Below are 17,831 nucleotides of genomic sequence, written 5' to 3' on the forward strand. Positions count from 1 at the left end.
GTCCTATATACGTAATTGCAGTTGGTTATCTCTATTTCTGTACTCAAATGTTCTTTAATAAAAGCTAACAGAGTATTTGTCGTCCAAATTGCTTATTGCACCTGCATTTAGCTTTAAACAAGTTGTGTACCTGGACAGCTAGGTCCTTTCAAAAATGAACATTACCCAAATCACTCAACATTTAAAAGAATGATCTGATGTTGTCTGTTTTGGGCACACAGTAGATAACATCTCATTTTTCCCACACTTCGTTACATCTCTGATTGTCTTGGCCACTCACTTAGTTTGTATTCCCTTGAGGATTCTTTACATCCTTCATCCTACTCAAAATCCCACCTAGTTTTGTATTATCAGCAAACTTGGAAACATGATATTTGATCCCCTTTGACAAACTGTTGAAAGAGATTATGAGCAATTGTGGCCCAAGAACTGATCAATGCAGCACCCTAGTAACTAAAACCTGTCAACCCGAAAAAAATTCCCACTCATTGCTTTTGTCTGATAATCACTTCTCAGTTCATGCCTATGTATTACACCCAGCTCCATATGCTCCAAGCTTATTGAACAATGCCCTGTGATATTAGCAAAAGCTTTCAATATAATAGCCATTAGCTCCCACTTCTCTATTCAAATAAGCACACCTTCAAAGAAAGTGCAATTAGACAATTGTGATTTTCTTTTCATAAATTCATACTCTGTTCAATCTTAGTACTCCTTTCAAGTTACACACACAAAATGCTGGTGGAACACAGCAGGCCAGACAGCATCTATAGGGAGACGTTTCTGGCCGAGACCCTTTGTCAGGACTTTTCAGTCCTGACGGAAAAAGAAGTAGATTTGTAAAATTGTTGTAAAATTCTATCTGGTTTACTATAGGCTTTAAGTAGGTTTTCTCAGATAAGATTTTACAACAATCTAATGACTTCAAAGTCACAAATTCTGCACATACTGTATTTTAAAAAAAGGCAAATCCCATTTTAATTTCCACAGATATCATAATGGGATTGTTTATCCAGACACCTTGATTAAGTTCCTTGACTAATTACTGTAACATCAAAATGCCCCCATAAAGCACTGCACTGTATATAAAATAAAATCTGGCAGTCTCTATTTTCAAATCAGATAGGCTCGCTTTTAAGTTAAAAGCACAAAGCTGGCAGTTATGCAACGTTAATTGTGATCCAGCTGGAAGCTCCCATTCCTCATACTCCTTCCATGTCCAGGTAAGTACTGCTGTCTGATCCCCACACAGAGAAATTCACCATTTGGCAATGTTTTACTTGTAATGGAACTGTATTATGTGTGATTAGTTGAAAAAAAAGTAGTTTCAGGGCAAAAGATCAATAATAGGTTCCTTACAGAACATAAATTCCTAGTTTATACAATCTAAAGGTCAAGAGAACTTAACAAAGCTCAACTTAAAGCAAAGAATACTGCAAATACTCAGCAGGTGAAGCCCCACCTGTGGATACAGAAATACAGATAAGTATTTCACAAACGCTGTTAGCCTGTAACAAATACCTCTTGATCGCAAGTATCTCCTAGCATTTCTTGATTTTAACTTTCATAGCATCTGCAGTTATTTGCTTTGATACGACTTAAATTTCTTAGATTACATTTCAATTAATTTTCTTTGTACTTAAATCTGCAGGGAGAGACTTCTGTTCTTATTTTGCTAATTAGATTCTAATCTGTAAATTCTAATGTTGTAAAAATCCTTGTTTTATTGATAAACTGATAGCATTATTGATTATATTTGGAACAGAGCAGTTCAGAAAAGTTTTGTATATTTAAATTAATGTTAATTATTATATAGGTTAATTTAAATATATACAAAACTTTTAATAATAATTAAGAATCATACCTCCTTAAGATCACATCAGAAATTGCTCAGTTGATGACTGCCATCATGAGAAAATGCTAACAAATACGTCAGTAAGTACCTTTGCCTAATATACAAGGCTCCAAGTCATAAAGCTCATCTTCCTCTTTGCCCAAATAAATGTAAACCTAATTTGGTTGCTCTCAGAAGTCAACAACATACTCAAGGGCTGCATCTGATACAGGAATGTTTCTGTCTGGCCCACTGACTAACCAGGCTTACCGTTTGCCAAGCAACACTTACCTGCTGCAGCATTGTTTCCCTAAGCATTGTTTCACCTCAGATAGTGTGGCTCTGTTACACACAGAGCCTTCTGCTGGAAAAGGCAACCCACCTCAAAAGATTTGACAGCTGGTTAAATTTCACACCCAGATTTACTGCCATCAAATGGCTTTGAGAATGAAAATATTCAAACACTTATTAAAATGAAATATCATATAAACATTAAAACCTGAAATCTGAAAAGAATTAAATCCATTTAAATACATCTATGCCAGCAACACATTTCATTCAAATCAATTCATTTAAGAAAACACAAACACTCTGAAGTTTATCCACTTCCTTGGAAGCTATATGTTACTAAAATGATTGTAGTCAGTGAATCAGCAACAAACCTAACCTGAAGAAGATTCAGCACCAGAATTCCCTGATGCATCTGCTGGGCAACAGTAGAAAATGGCACTTGGTCAATCAATGAGGTGTTCAACATTAGTGAACAGATGGGATAATAATAGTCAGGGTTTCTCAGCAAGTTCAGCAATTCACAATTACACAAGTTATCTGGACTGCCAATAATGCACTCGCCCAAAAAAAGCTGTACCCCATTTGTAGTAAAGTCTATTGAGTATTGGAAGGTGAATAGTTTTCAAATTCATTGGGAGTTGAGACATTCTTTTTGTAATATTGCAAAGGGCTTTTCAGCATCTGGGGATCATATTCCACAATTTAGTGCACCATAGTAGCGTAGTGGTTAGCACAACGTTTTATAATACCAGCGACCCAGGTTCATTTCCCACTACTGTCTTTAGGAAGTTTGTACGTTTTTTGTGACCATGTGGGTTTCCTCTAGGTGCTCTAGTTTCCTCCCACAATCCAAAGACATTTGGGTTCGTAGGTTCAAACACAAAAAAAAACTAGACACGCGGAAATCTGCAGATGCTGGAAATTCAAGCAACACACACAAAATGCTGGTGGAACACAGCAGGCCAGACAGCATCTATAGGGAGAAGCACTGTCGACGTTTTGGGCCGAGGGTTCCACCAGCATTTTGTGTGTGTTGCTTGAAAAAACTACTGATACCTTTTATGATCCCAACTGCCTGGACTACACCTCGTCCCATCCTGTCAATTGTGAAACTACCGTTCCCTTCTCTCAGTTCCTCCATTTCTGCCACATCTATTCTCAGCATTCTAGAACTAATGAGATTTCCTCCTTCTTCAAAAAAAGGAGTTTTACTTCCTTCACCATCAACACTGCTCTCTCCTGCATCTCTTCCATTTGGCACATGTCTGCCCTCACTCCACCCTCACACCATTCCACCAGGGATAGTTTCTTCGTCTTTATCCACCACTCCACTAGCCTAAAGCTAGTGTATGATACCATATCATATATATGATATATCATATCAGAGCACCTACCCTGAGACCAGCACAGAAGTGTTATCACAAAGAAGGCTTAAATGCACCTCTACTTTCTTGGGAGTTTGCACAGAATTGGCATTCCACCAAAAATGTTGACAAACTTCTACAGATGCACAGTGGAGAGTATCCTAGTTGGTTACATCATGGACTGGGTGTGCAATCTTTAAGGTCAAGAATGGAAGCTATGCCCTTTTGTATTTTCCATTTCCAAAAGACCGACTAACTACCCTTCTCTGCCTTTCATAATTTTATATACTGTAAGCTCATCAATCACCCTCTAACATTCCAGAGAAAGCAATCCAAGCTCGTTCAATCTCTCTTAACCAGCAAAAGTTCTAGTGAACCTCTTGAGCACTTTCTCCAAACCAATCTCTGGTCCACATTCTTTGTAAAATGGGGACCAGAACTTCATAACATTCTTATACGGCTTAACCAAAGCTGATACACTGCAACTTGGTGTGCCAACCCTTATATCCAATCCCCTGGCCAATAAAATTACCCTATTTATCATCCCTTGCAATAGCCAATGATATTTCATTAGTATTTCACTCAGCCCTGGATCACCTGGGCAACAAAGATGCATACATCAGGATGCACACCAATGACAGTCAACATTATCACCACCCCTCAAAACTTATCACTAAGCTACAAGACCAGAGCCTCGATACCTCGTTTTGCAACTGAATCCTCAATATCCTCACTGCTGAACTAGTTCGTACAGATTGTCAACAGCAACTCATCCACATTCACTATCAGCACAGAAGCACCACAGGGCTGAGTGCTTAACCCCACTTCACTCCCCACACACTCTTTTACTTCCTTTATACATGACTGTGTGGACTGGTACATCTCTAATGCCATATTTAAGTTTGCTGACGACACCACTATTGTTGGATGAATTAAAGGTGGTGATGAGTCATTACATAGAGGGGAGATTGAAAATCCAGTTCAGTGAGTAAGAGGTTGTTGTTCAGACACCAGTGTCAGTAAAACCAAAGAACTGATTACCTTTGTTGGAAGAAGCCAGAGGTCCATAAGTTAGACCTCAGTTGGGAAACAGATGGAGAGGGTAAGTAGCTTTAAATTCCTTGCTATCATCATATCAGGGCATCTATCCTGAGACCAGCGCAGAAGTGTTATCACAAAGAAGGCTTAAATGCACCTCTACTTTCTTGGAAGTTTGCACAGAATTGGCGTTCCACCAAAAATGTTGACAAATTCCTACAGATTCACAGTGGAGAGTATCCTAGCTGGTTGCATCAGGGACTGGGTGTGCAATCTTTAATGGTCAAGAATGGAAAAGGCTTTAAAAAAAAAGATAGATACAGCCCAGTGCATCACATGTTAAGCACTCCCCACCACTAAGCAATTACACAGATGTCCCCAAAAGATAGCAGCAACCATCGCCAATGACCCCCACCATCAAGGCCATGCCATCTTCTCACTATTACCATCAGACAAAGGTACAGAAGCCTTACATCCCACACCACCAGGTTCAGAAACAATTATTACACTACAACCAACAGGCTCATAACTGCCATGGATAACTTCATTCACTACTACCCTGATCCGATTCTATTAACCACAGACTCACTTGGAAAGACTTTTTACAACTCCCATTCTCAACATTAACCATATAACCATATAACAATCACAGCACGGAAACAGGCCATCTTGGCCCTCCTAGTCCGTGCCAAACCCTTAATCTCACCTAGTCCCACCTACCCGCACTCAGCCCATAACCCTCCACTCCTTTCCTTTCCATATACCTATCTAATTTTACCTTAAATGACACAACTGAACTGGCCTCTACTACTTCTACAAGAAACTCATTCCACACAGCTATCACTCTCTGAGTAAAGAAATACCCCCTCGTGTTTCCCTTAAACTTCTGCCCCCTAACTCTCAAATCATGCCCTCTTGTTTGAAACTCCCCTACTCTCAATGGAAACAGCCTATTCACGTCAACTCTATCTATCCCTCCTCAAAATTTTAAATACCTCGATCAAATCCCCCCTCAACCTTCTACGCTCCAATGAATAGAGACCTAACTTGTTCAACCTTTCTCTGTAACTTAAGTGCTGAAACCCAGGTAACATCCTAGTAAATCGTCTCTGCACTCTCTCTAATTTATTGATATCTTTTCTATAATTCGGTGACCAGAACTGTACACAATATTCCAAATTTGGCCTTACCAATGCCTTGTACAATTTTAACATTACATCCCAACTTCTGTAAATGCTGTGATTTATAAAGGTCCAAAAGCCTTCTTCACCACCCTATCTACATGAGACGCCACTTTCAGGGAACTATGCACTGTTATTCCTAGATCTCTCTGTTCCACTGCATTCCTCAATGCCCTACTATTTACCCTGTATGTTCTATTTGGATTATTCCTGCCAAAATGTAGAACCTCACACTTCTCAGCATTAAACTCCATCTGCCAACGTTCAGCCCATTCTTCTAACCGGCATAAATCTCCCTGCAAGCTTTGAAAACCCACCTCATTATCCACAACACCTCCTACCTTAGTATCATCATTATTTACTCAGTTTGTCTTCTTTTTTTGCCATTGATGTTTGTTAGTTTGTCTGCTTACGTATAGTTTTTTTTTTGTAAAATTCTGTTGTATTTCTTTTCCCAGTAAATAATTATTCTCAAGGTAGTACATAATAACGTTTACCTATATCGATAATAAATTTACTATGAACTCTTACTTTTTTGTGTTACTACTTGTAGGGAGCTAGGGACTTGCATTCCAAAATCCCTTTGTATATCAATGGCCCTGAAAATCCTGCTGTTTATTACATACTTTCCTCTTACTTTGGATCTTCCAAAGCGCAACAGCAGAATCTTGTCTGGATTGAATTCTATTTGCCATTTCACTGTTCAGGTTTCCAAATGGTGCATACCCTGTAGTATACTTTGACAAACTTCTTCTTTGTCCTCAACTCTGCCAATTCTTGTGTTATCTGCAGGTTACCGATCACCAGACCTACATTTTCAGACAAATCATTAATATTATATCACAAACCAAGATCTCAATACTGATCATTGTAGAACACCACTGGTCACAGACCTCCAGTCAGAATAACAACAGTCCACCACTACCTTCTGTTTTCTATAGCTAAGCCAGTTTTGAATCCAATCTAGTAAGTCACAATAGATCCCATGCGCTATGATTTTGGGTCAGCCTACCTTGTTGTGAATTTAACTGAAGTCAATGTATAGAACATCCACTGCTCTATCCTCATCAATCATCTTTGTTGGCTTTTCAAAAACTCAAAGTTCAAAGTACATAACAACCTTGAGATTCATCTCCTTTTAGGCAGCCACAAGTCAAAGAAACCCATTAGAACCCATTAAAAAAGACTGTCAAACACATAATGCACAAGAAAAAAAGAACAAATCATGTAAACAAAAAAAGTAAACAACTAACATTCAGAACTGAAGATCATGAAAGTGAATGGACAGCCACGAAAACAGTCATCACTGAAGTTGGTTTAGGAGCCTGTTAGGTGCAGGCCACTGCCTCGGTTCAGTGCAGAGGCAAGAAAACCATGCCAAGCAGCGAGCTGAACACCAACCCATCCTTCTCCTCCAGTCCCAACGCCATGATCTTCAATGTGGCCTGGCACTTAAACTGCCCAAACATTGGCTCATTCCCTGCACTCAGACCTGGGCCCTGCTGCTTCAATATGCTCTCAGGCCTGTGCTCTGCTGTCTAGAGTTGGTCCGTACTTGATCTTTCCAATCTGGCCTGGCACTTAAATTGGTCAGACATCAGCTTATTCCTCACTCTCGGACCCAGACCCTGCCCTTAAAGTCTTCCAAATCAAGTTTGTAATACATGATCTCTCACAAAAAGCCTTTTCCAGGTGCAAACTGATCTTATCCTGAAGAATCTTCTCCAATATTTTCCCTGCCACTCACTAACCTATAATTTCTTATTCTTCCATTGCCCTTCTTAAACAAAGGAAAAACAAATGCTATCCTCCAGTCCCCTGCAACCTCATCTGTGGTTGAAGATGATACAAAGATCTCTGTCATTGCCCCTGCAAATCTTCTCTCTCGCCTCTCTCACTGATCTGGGATAAGATTCCATCAGGTCATGGGGACTTTTCTATCGTAACATCCTGCAAGAGACCCAACTCCTCTTCCTTGACATCAACGTGCCTGAAATATCAGCATTTCCCCTCCTAGATCTTACCATATACAACGTCCTTCTACTTGGTGAATACTGATGAAAACCATTTCCCTTTAGCTCCATGCATAAATTCCTTCCTTTGTCCTTGAGTGTTCCTAGCCTCGCCTCCAGTTATCTCTTATTTTTAATATATAAAAAGCCTTGGGAGATTTCCTTAATCCTATTCACCGAGAACATTTCGTGGCTCCTTTTAGATCTGTTGATTCTCTATTTAATTTTTTTCCTGCTTCCTTTATGTACCTCAAGGAACATAGATGATTTCACTTCCTAAACCTTTTGTTTGCTTCCCTTCTCTTTTTATCTAAATCTGCAGTTTCTCAACTATTATTGCAGTCAAATTATATCACCAGTCACCTAAAAGTACACAGAATTAGATAGCCATGAAATTATATACAAAGATATCTAATTTATTCAGATAAGTTAGGGTGGCACGTTAGCACGGCTGTATTGTTACGTATCCCGTAACTGGATAACTTACCAGCAAAGATAGAGAAGTCCGTTGAAGTCTGATGTCACTATTTTCAAACGTTTTTATTTATAAAGGGACACAAAAGTAAGGTTAATACAAACATTCAGATAATGCACATCGTCAATACTCAATCTAAAGCGCGGGTATAGTAATAATCATCATTAAGAAGTGAGCTCTACTGTTGTCTAGGGGTTAATAGATTGTCCGTTGGAAACATAAAAGTCACTCAGAAGTCTGCAGGCCTCAGCCTTTTGAGAATCGCTGGGTTTCACTTGGGGCGACCGAGAGAGAGAGATTGGGGAGAAGAGAAAGAACTTGCTGGGTCTTGATGAAGCTTCCGTGAAATCGGGGGAGTGTTGGTTCCCTCTCCCCGATGTTAGTTAAAAGCGGTTTTCTGTGATTCCAGCCACAAATTCCAATCCCGGAATCTAACGCACATGGCTTCCTTCAGAATGGCTTCCCGCTGCTGTGGGATCACTCTCTCGTGTCTTCTTGGTGCATCAGAAGGGGCTGTCCCCCTGAAACTCTCCTTTATACTTCCTCACGGGGTCGCAGGTGTCAATCAGGTTCGGATGATGCAATCTCTCCCTCAACCAGCTCACCTTGCCCGAGGGCTTTTCACGTGGTCTTCATGAGACAATAGTCGCTGTCGTCTTATTCTGCATCCCGGGTGGAACATGCAATTCGGCACATTTCTCTCTCTCCCTCTCCTACTGGGTCTACTGATCCCACCCCCCCCCCTCGACGGGTGCTCTTGCGATTCTCACAAAGGAGGGGGCTGGGATCATAACAGTATTAAAGCACCAGAAAACCAGGTTCAATTCTACCGCTGCCTGTAAAGAGTCTATCTGTCCTCCCCATGATCACGTGGGTTTCCTCCAGGTGCTTTGGTTTCCTTCCATATTCTAAAGACAGGTTAGTAGGTAATTGGTCACATGGGTATAATTGGACAGGGCAGACTCACTGCACTGGAAAGGCCTGCTACCATCGTATTTCTAAATAAATTAAGTAAGGTTTCCAGAGAAGTATTAGTACATTCTACACAGTCTTACAATTTTGTTAGATCTCTACTTGGATATGCAATGTAAAATAACAAAACAAGAGTCAGAGTCATACAGCACAGAAACAGGACCTTCAACCCAATCACATATGCCGACCAAGATTTCCATTCATGATAATCTCTGAAATTACCTGATGTGACTAATGGATTTTTTGCCTTAAGGAACCTCACTATACCAGCTGCCAGGCCCTTTGAGCTCTCTACCAGTCTCAGATTTTTCATATTATCTGAGCACTGCCATTCATTCAGTAACTGAAATGTCTGCTCAGCCCAAACCCCTATTTTTCTTCCCCATCAGATATGGGCTTGACCCCAGAGAACACACCCAGCCTACAATAATGTAGGGTTTCCACAGATATACTTCTGCATTTATCAACCAGTGACATAATAGCCAAAATGAGCAAGGTATTTAAATCAACCACTGAAGGACTCATTAGACCTTTCACATCAAACAATTCCTTTCCCTCATTGCACAAAAATGAGAGAACTTGTCTTTAAAGCCTCTGCCCTAGCTACGGGAAACTCTCCTCCAATTCTTCATGCTCGCCTACACTTCTGTCTTCTCTGAAAGTAAGGATGACCTATGGCCCCGCCTTTCCAGGTGCCCAATCGTACCAAACAGATCCACTCCATCCCGTCCTTGCTAGTATGGACTAACAGATTTATCCAAACACAGTTCAATGAGGGTAACTTACTTTAACTGCACTTAAAACCGTAATCAACAATTCATCTGGGCTGCAGATATCCACTCTGCTCAGATCACAAGCATTAGTTGTGGATAATCTCTATGACTAGCACCAAAGCTGAATCGCTGCGGCGTCCATAATCAAGTATCTTAATCACTTTCCCAGATACTAGTTCAAATACAGAGTTAAACACACAAAACACTTAATCAATTCTTACAGCAAATACACAGTATTCAGGGAATCAAGTCCCAGGTGAACCTCATAATGAAATCCCCTTTTACCGAGCATCTCTAGACACAGCTCCTTAGACCCTTGCTGACAGCCACTGGACTCAGAGCCACCTCTCTCAAACTCCATACGCCTAAGGTCAGTATGAACTGGATCCCACCAAAACTGGGAAGTTGCAATTTCTCAAACATCGAAACCCCAATCGGTGCAAAAATTGTAAATACTGCCCCCATGCAATTAGCTGTCAGGGAGAAGTAACAGATCATACACTGCATACAATTATAAAGAAAGTATATTTATAAATTTCACTATATTGAACAGTTAGTAGGAAAAAAGAAAAGAAAAATAATTAAAAGGGTCCATTACAATTAATCCAGTCCGAATACAGACAGTCCCCGGGTTACATATGAATTCCGTTCCTGAGTCCGTCTTTAAGTCGGATTTGTACATAAGTCGGAACAAGTACATCCGGTATTATTAGCGTCAGTTATTCAAATGTTTGTCTTAGTATATAGTATGTATTTTATCTTTCTATGCATATAAAACACAAGAAACGTATGTATTCCAATAATTATACCACTGCGTGACTTAGTAATAATTGTAGCTTTCATCAGGGCAGGGCCTTCCACAGGCTCCATTATTCTCACTTTATCCGTTATCCTTTAAAATTGTTCTGATCGTTGACCAACTGTAGCCTAACGCTTTTCCAATGACTGATGGTGTTTTATTTCTTTCCAAACGCTTTATTATTTCCACTTTATTTTCAATAGCAATCGCTTCCCGTCAATGGAACAGAAACACTGCAGGCGGCAGGTCCCGAGCTGCACCGGCTCCCGAGGTCCGCTGGGTCCTAAGGACCACCGCACTGAGACAAGCTAAATGGGACAAGTGGGAGCTGTGCTGGATTTGGGTATTTGATCCTCCACAATATTCCAAGTGGAAATTTAAACTGGAGGTGGCAGTTTTTTTTTACGAGGTCAAGTTGCAAGCTCGACATCAACCCGGCATGGATGGTATGAGAGTCACTGGATCGACATCAACCCGGCATGGGAGAGGTCTATCACTGGATCAAACTCGGAAACCTCCATTCTCGAGCCCAGCGCTAATCTCACTGCGCCACCAGCCGAATGAAATGGGGGGGGTCGGGGTCAGGGTGAATCTTACTAAGAATAATTTAAGCTAAATACAAAGTTAAACACTCAACACAGTGTCAAATGCAACGACTTAAAATGGTGGACAGCGTCGCGATCTGACTTAAAATGGCAGGTGGTGTTCTCCTTCCTCGGTTCATAAGTATGAGTTGTCCGTAAGTCGGATGTTCATAACTCGGGGACTACCTGTATGCACATAAAATGGAGCTCATCTTGAAGTTACCTTTAACTCACAGGCTGGTCCCACGGTCTGCGCAAAAGCACACACCACCTTCCAACTGTCACTTGAAATCCATCTGAACAAATGGGCTCCCCCACCGGTAAACTTACTGGGATATTCTCATCCAAGTCATTTATATATTAGACCATAAGACATAGGTGCAGAATTAGGCCATTCAGCCCAGTGAGTTTGCTCCACCATTCCATCAGGGCTGATCCAGGATCCCACTCAGCCCCATGCACCTGCCTTCTTGCTATATCCTTGAATGCCCTGACTAATCCGGAAACAATCAACTTCTGCCTCAAATACACACACAGACTTAACCTCCACCATAATGTGTGGCAGAGCATTCCACAGATATACTACTCTCTGGCTAAAAAAAATCCTCCTTACCTCTGTTCTGAAGGGTCACCCCTCAATTTTGAGGGTGTGCCCCAATTGTGGATACCCCACCATAGGAAACATCTTCCCCCGTTAGTCCTTTCAATATTCTGTAGGTTTCAGTGAGATTTCCCGCATTCTTCTAAACTCCAGTGAGTACAGGCCCAAAGGCTCCTCATATGTTAACCTCTTCATTCCCAAAATCATCCTCAAGAACCTCCTCTGGATCTCTCCAACGACAACACAAACTTTCTGAGATATGGGGCCCAAACCTATTGACAAGTGCAGCCTGACTAGTGCCTTATAAAGGCTCACATTATCTCCTTGCTTTTAAATTCCATTCCCCTTATAATAAATGCCAACATTGCAATTACCTTCTTTACCAGAGACTCATCCTGTAAATTATCCTTCAGGGAGTCTTGTGTGAGGACTCCCAAGTCCCTCTGTTGGATGCTTGATGTTTGAACCATCTCCCTATTTAGATAATAGTCCACACTACTGTTTCTTTTACCATAATGCATATCATGCATTTCCCAACACTTTATTCCATCTGCCACTTTTTTTGCCCATTCTTCCAATTTGTCTAACTCCTGCTGCAATCCCATCGCTTCCTCAGCACTACCTACCCCTCCATCTATCTTCCTATTATCTGCAAACTTTGCCACAAAGCCATCAATTCCATTATCCAAATCACTGACAAACAATGTGAAAAGCATTGGGCCCAATACTGACCCCTGAGGAACACCACCAGTCACCAGCAGCCAACCCTTTTATTTCCCTTTTATCTCCACTCGCTGCCTCCTGCCATTCCACCCTATCCAAGCCAGTATCTTTCCAGTAACACTACAGGATTTTATCTTGTTAAGCAGCCTCATGTGTAGCACCTTATCAAATGCCTTCTGAAAATCCAAGTAAATGACATCTACTGCCTCTCCTTTGTCCACCCTGCCTGTTACTTCTTCGAAGAACTCTAACAGATTTGTCAGGCAAGATTTCCCTTCACAGACACCATGCTGACTTTGACTTATTTTATCATTAGCCTCCAAGTACCTCAAAACTTCGTTCTCAATAATAGACTCCAAGACTTTCCCAACTACTGAGAGCAGAGTGACATTTGCAATCTTCCAGCCCCCGGAACCATGCCAGAATCAAATGATTCTTCAAAGATCATGACCAATGCATCCGTTATCTCTTCAGCAACCTCTCTCAGGACTCTGGGATGTAGTCCATCTGGCCCAGGTGATTTATCCACCTTAAGACCTTTAAGGTTGTCTAGCACTTTTCTCTTTGTAATAGTAATGGCACTCACTTCCACTCCCTGACACTCATGGACCTCTGACACACTGCTAATGCTTTCCATAGTGAAGAAAGATGCAAAAGTACCCATTAAGTTCATCTGCCATTTCTTTGTTCTCCATTACTACCTCATCAGCATCATTTTCCAGTTGCCCTACATCAACTCTCACCTCTCTTTTACTCTTTATATAACTGAAAAAAACTTTTGCTATCCTGCTTTATGTTATTGGCTACACTGTCCTCATATTTCATCTTTTCCCTTAATAGTTTTTTAGATGCCTTTTACTAGATTTTAAAAACTTCTCAATCATCCAACTTCCACTCACTTTTGCTACCTTATATGCCATTTCTTTGGCTTTTGTGCAGTTCTTAACTCCTTTGTCAGACACAGTTAACTACCCCTGCCATTTAAGAACTTTTTCTTCTGCCTATTCAGTGCTATCTATCCTGTGCCTTGTGAACTATTCCCATAAAGTTCCGCCATCTCTGCTCTACTATCATCACCACCAGTATCCTCCTCCAATCCACCTGGGCAAGCTCCCCTCTCATGCCTCTGGAATTCACTTTATTCCACTGCCATACAGATTCATCTGAGTTATGCTTCTCCCTTTCAAATTGCAGTATAAATTCAGCCATATTATGGCCACTGCCTCCTAAGGGCTCCTTTACGTTAAGTCCTCTAATAAGATCTGGGTATTACACAACACTCAATCTAAGACAGCCTTTCCCCAAGTAGGCTCAAGCACAAGCTGCTCTCACAAACCATCCCATAAGCACTCAACAAATCCCCTCTCGCAGTCCGACATCTTGCAATTTGAAACCCCCATTACAATTGTATCATTACCCTTATTACATGCCTCTTCCAGCTCTCTTTGCAATCTCAACCCCACACCTTGGCTACCATTTTGAAGCCTATATATGATTCCCATAATGAATTTTTTTACCCTTGCAATTTCTTAACTCCATCCACAAAGATTCAACACTCTCTAACCCTATGTCACCTCTTTCTAAAATTGTAAATCCATTTCTTACCAACAGAGCCACATCACCGCCTATGCCTCCTGCAAATGCAGCGCTCCTGATAAATTTCCCCCAATGGGTGGTAGGGAAACACCTACGATCCTCTCAGCTGTTCTCACATTCTTTAGTAGGGACTTCTGGTCCGATGCTTGACTGCTCCCATATCAGATGGAAATGCAACACGTCAGATTGCTCTCAATGGTGCTCCTGTAAAACGCAGCTAAGATGGAGGTTGGGGGGGACCCTTGCTTACCTCCACTTCATAAAAAGATTGGGAGAAGCAAGGCTCCCACCTTCCTCCTCCCTGCATTGCATGAAAGAACTGGAATTTTATAAATGAATAGCTACATAAAAAGCCCAACAAAAGTCTATGAAGTACACATTTTCACATGCATCCTAGTGAAACCAATTTCTAAACTAGATAATAAGAGTGGGCTCTAAAGCTCAATTGTCTATTTATTAGCAACAAGTGAGCAAATGAATTTCAGGGTTGTATTTGTTGACATGCATGTACTTTAATAAATTTACTTTGTATTTTCAAGTCACTGAAGAGATCCAAATATACAATTTTTTTAAAAAAATGACCATACAAGATAAATTTACTAAATTTTGTTTGTTTGTGCTGTGTCATATGACGTGGGTGATCATGGTCTTTCCATGACCATGATTGATCTTGGCAAATTCTACAGAAATAGTTTGCCATGCCTTCACACGACAGATGACCTTAGCCATTATCAATAGCCTTTGGAGATTGTCTGCCTGGCAACAGTGGTTGCATAACCAGGATTTGTGATATGCACCAGCTGGTCATACAACCATCCGCCACCTGTTCTCATGGCTTCATGTGATCCTGATCGGTGGGGGAGATAAGCAGGTGCTACACCTTGCCCAAGGGTGACCTGCAGGCTAAAGGAAGGAAGGAGTGCCTTGTAGCTCTTTTCCTAGAGACATAGCTCCACCCCATGACCCAAACTATAGTTTTAAACTATACAATACAGCATGCAGAACATCACATTAGATATCAGACATGTACTTGTATAAATAGGAGTAGCTACTTCCAGTGTCAGGGGAGAAGATAAACAAGGATGGCATGCCAGCTTGTATCATACAGCTTAAACAGCATTTGTGAAATGAGAATTGAATATGGATGCCATGGACTATTAAGATCAAATCCAACACTATATAATTTAAAGGGAAGGTAAGTAATAGTGATTATTAGCACAAAGGTAGCAGACTGCTTTACATTAAAAAATAACACTGGCTCACCATTCTTTGCCACTCTCAAATCTACCTCTCTGAAATGGCTACTGGTTCAGAGGCAGTTAGGATGTGAGTATCAAATTGACTGTAATAACAACACCTCAACACAAGAATAAATTAAAACTACACTTGAAGCTTGTAGGCAAATTAGATAGGTTTTCAGAAAGCTTGCACTGGCAACATGTGTTTGAATGCTCCTGCTGTGCTGTATAATTCTAATGCAATTCACTCTGAAATCTTGAACCATTTTCATACTGAGAGCACAGTGTTAATAAATATACATTATAAGTTAAAAGGAGACACATAGTGCTTAAAAAACCGGTCTTATACCTAACTGAGTGAGCACATCACATATTAGACTTGTTAAATAAGCTGACATTAGTACTCCTTGCAAGAAGCAAAACAATCATGAATGATTTGGAAGCTATTAAAACATTACAGAACGTTTAACTGAGAAAAATATAGAGACTGCAAAAGAAAGAGCTTCATACAGCTGCAAGGTGCCAAGACTACACTGCTCAGGCTGAGTACAAATATGAAGCTGTCTTTTTTTTTTACTGAATCAATGTTGTTGGTAATTTATTAACAGCTTCAAATGTGTGTGCTTCAGCTTGCAACACTCAAAAAGCCCAAAAGAGCTGGCTATAGGTTTCATATAATAAATAATGCTTCGGGCAGATGGAGCTTGTGAGCCGTGATTGGCAGCTCATCTAGGAGAAGGAAAACTCTGATCTCAAACCTCAGTTGCCTTGTGACTAGCCCCATTCACAGGGAAGGCTTGGGAGTGAACCCCAAGGGTAAAAAACTGGAGCTGGAGTCCCTAAGGCAGTCCTACATTGAGTTCAAAGCTGACTGGCAACTCCTGCGATGCTGCCAGTGCAAAACTGTATTGGTCTCTGCTGTTCATTTGGATTCATCAGCTGCACTGAGCAGTGGAACCTGCTATGTGGGCAACAACTTGCTCTCCATATCATACTGCCCTGGCTTGCATATGACAGCTAGGACACAACATCCATGATCAATCCCATCCAAAGGAGTGCCTCAATGCTTCATGTTAATACTTCCTTTCAGGAAAATTGTACTTATGAAGACATCTTTACAACGTCAGCTACAAAATGAATTTATCAAATAACACTCTTTGTAAACATACATCTTATTATGAGACATATAATTACCAACACTAAGCTGTGTTACTAAATAATTTCTTAATTAAAATTTATCCAAAATTTTCATATTAATACAACCTAAATAATAATTGGAAAACTTGTTTCGTTTCAAGTATCAAAGAAAAAGTCAGACCACATTTTCATGTCTTTTATGGTGGCTAAGTTCTGATCCCAGCTTTCTCAGCTTCAAAAAGTGAGGCAGTTGTGGATAAACCACCTCACTACGATGCCATCAAGACCACTGAACTCTAGGGTGCAGAGGGCAAGTGAGATAAACATTCCACTTCCTGTCCCAGAAAAGAGAGGCTTGGACAGGCTATAGACAACAAGTTGAAGCACTGGATCAAATCAAGCACAAGCCAAGCAAATTACAATAGCAATAACAGATTCATAGGACATAGAATCAGGAACAGGTCCTTCAGCCCACAATACTGTGCTGAACCAATTAAATTAGTAATCAAAAGGTGAACTAGATTACACTCTTCTGCCTTCACAATGTCCAATTCTTCCATTTTCCTCACATTCATACGCCTATCTAAATGTCTCTTAAAAGTCTCAAATGTATCTGCTTCTACCACCACTTCAGGTAGCGCATTCCAGACATCCAACACTTTGCGTACAACATTTGCCCCCATATCTCCTTTCAAATTTCTCCATCTCACCTTAAATGCATGCCCTTTGATATTAGACATTTCAACCCTAAGAAAAAGATACTCCCTGTCTACTCTTAGCTATGCCCCTCATAATCTTATAAATATCCCCTTAGACACCGCCACTCCAGAGAAAAAAAAAGCCCAAGCCTCTCCAATCTCTCATTACAGCACATGGCCTCTAATCCAGGCAGCAAACCCAGTAAACCTCTTCTGCACGCTTTCCAAAGCCTCGGCAACTTTTGTATAATGAGGTGACTAGAGTTGTCTACAATACTCAAGATGCAGCCCAACTCGAGTTTTATAAAGCTGTAATATAACTTACTGACTTTTAAACTCAGTACCTCAACCCACAATGGCAAGCATGCCAAATGCATTTTTAACCATCCTATCAACCTGTAGTCACTTTTTAAGAGCTATAAACTTGGATTCCAAGATCCTTCAGCTCATCAACAGTTTAAAGTCCTGCTCTTAATAGTGTACTGTCTCTTTACATTTGACCTACCAAACTACAA

General features: G+C 40.7%; 1 protein-coding gene across 5 annotated transcripts in view; it reads right to left on the reverse strand.

The window, feature by feature from the left end:
• LOC132395769 (AT-rich interactive domain-containing protein 2-like) overlaps nucleotides 1–17,831 on the reverse strand; it is a 334,560-nt gene that overhangs the window by 99,323 nt on the left and 217,406 nt on the right. The gene's annotated exons all lie outside the window — the stretch shown is intronic.

This window comes from Hypanus sabinus, chromosome 6 (genome assembly GCF_030144855.1).
Source record: "Hypanus sabinus isolate sHypSab1 chromosome 6, sHypSab1.hap1, whole genome shotgun sequence".
Lineage (NCBI taxonomy): Eukaryota > Metazoa > Chordata > Chondrichthyes > Myliobatiformes > Dasyatidae > Hypanus > Hypanus sabinus.